This window comes from Scomber japonicus, chromosome 14 (assembly GCF_027409825.1).
Source record: "Scomber japonicus isolate fScoJap1 chromosome 14, fScoJap1.pri, whole genome shotgun sequence".
Classification (NCBI taxonomy): Eukaryota; Metazoa; Chordata; class Actinopteri; order Scombriformes; family Scombridae; genus Scomber; species Scomber japonicus.
The window spans coordinates 2,383,222-2,385,282 of record NC_070591.1 but is presented as its reverse complement, the minus strand read 5'-3'; positions in this window follow the sequence as shown (position 1 = coordinate 2,385,282).

Sequence of the window (2,061 nt, the reverse complement as noted above, 5' to 3'; positions counted from 1 at the left end):
TTTAGAGTTATGGAAATGATTAACGATGGATGATATAACCTTTATGCTGCACACAACTGGAATCAGCTCCAACTGTAAGTGTTTTTAAATCCAGGTTATGTGTTTATGATTGAGCTCTTTTAAAGCACTTTACATTTTAATCTTTCATCTTCACTGTATGTTCCTTTAATGATTTTAATACAAATCATTATTTTATGCTCCATTTTAGTCTAGTTTTTATTTTATTCTCTCTTCCTATTTTTATTATTATTAATGGGTTTTCTTGTTTTTAATTGTATGTTATTTTGTTCTTTGTTTCCAATTCTTACTGTGAGATGATGTTTTTATGTAAAGCTCATTGAGTTGACTCTGGGTATGAAATGTACGACATAAATAAAGCTGCCTTGTCTATAACCTGTCAGATGATCTGTGAATAAACACACATATACTTCTGAATGTGAAGCCAGCTGGTCACGTTGCATCAATATTCCCTTATATTATATTATATTATGGTATATTATTATAGTATATTATATTATGGTGTATTATATTATATTGTATCATATCATATTATATTATATTATATTATATTATAGCTTAGCTAGCTTTAGCTAGTTTTAGCTTGCTGGATATATCAGGATCATTCTTCAGCTCTGTTGTGATTACATGAAGTGTAACTGTTGAATCATGTTAGATAACAGATAGTTTACAGTCAGTATGAAGCTGTGTGATGTTCAGCTTCTTTCTAGCTGAGACATGAACTGCTAGCTTTGTTCTTCATTCATTCAGGTTGTGATTCACTTTCAACCAACAAGCAGATGGAGCTGATAGAAGTCTTATTATTATTATTGTTATTATTATTATTATTATTATTATTATTATTATTATTATTATTATTATTCACCTCATTATGAGATGATTCAAATTGGTTAAATGTGTCTTAATGAAGGTTTTCATGTTAATTGTGGGAGCTTACAGTATCGGCTATAATGCCCTCTTAAAAGGGCAGAAAACTTTACAGAGCTGGATTCAGACCAGCAGGTGAAGAAAACATGATCATGAAATCCTTTATGTCATTTCTGTATTCTAGTACATATTTATACATACAAGACTACATAAACCCTGCTCCAGTCTAAGTCCTGGGCTTCACCAGGAATCATTGAGTGAAGCTGTTGTCAGTGTTGATGAAAATTCAACTGGCTGCATTCAAGTGCTCAATTGTGTGAGTGCATTATTTACCAGTTCAACAGTTCTAATCATTTCAATTACTAACATTTGACTGAAGTAGAAGTACAATCAAATACTTGGTTTATGTTAAATTTCCAATTATTCAAATTTGATAACCCTACTTTTAGATCTTTACTTTACATGATGGATATAATATCAACTTATAATCATCTGATTTCAATATTTTATGTTTGAAGTTTGAATATTGTGGTTTTCACATTTTTGTAAATGTTTGCTCAGAGTTTGAATGTTTCCACAGTCTGCTGCTGTCCATAAGTAGTGAAATGAAGGACCATGTTAGGACCGTGGCAGTGTTCAACTCAAGAAGCAAAATCATGTTGCTGCTTAAACTAGTTACAAGAAACTGTATGACCAATAATATGCTAGCTTAATTATTTCATTAATCTTTAGAATTTAAAGTTGATTTGTGGTTAGTTAAACTGTGTTTTACACCGTTAAGATACATGTTGACAGGAGATATGTAAAATCAGGGTGGGACATTTTTTCCAGTTGGAGCAACAACCCCTCAAAATATCTGCTCACACTTGATTAGTGTGACTCAAAGTTTCAGAATATTTAGAAGTAAATTCCCTCTTTGAGTTTGGATCCCTCCACTGCAGCTCAGCAAGGAAACACTGAAGAAACACAAACATACTTACTTGATATGTGGAACTCAGACTGCTGAAGCCTCATATTAGTTTACACTCTGGAAGTCATTTTTACTCACAACAAGACTGTGGATTTTAAATTCCTGAAAACATTTACATTCTACACATTTGTGTTCAACAAATCCTGAAAATTATGAACCAAACATTTGAAACTTCACTGAAGAATTTGAATTTAATAAATAGAAAT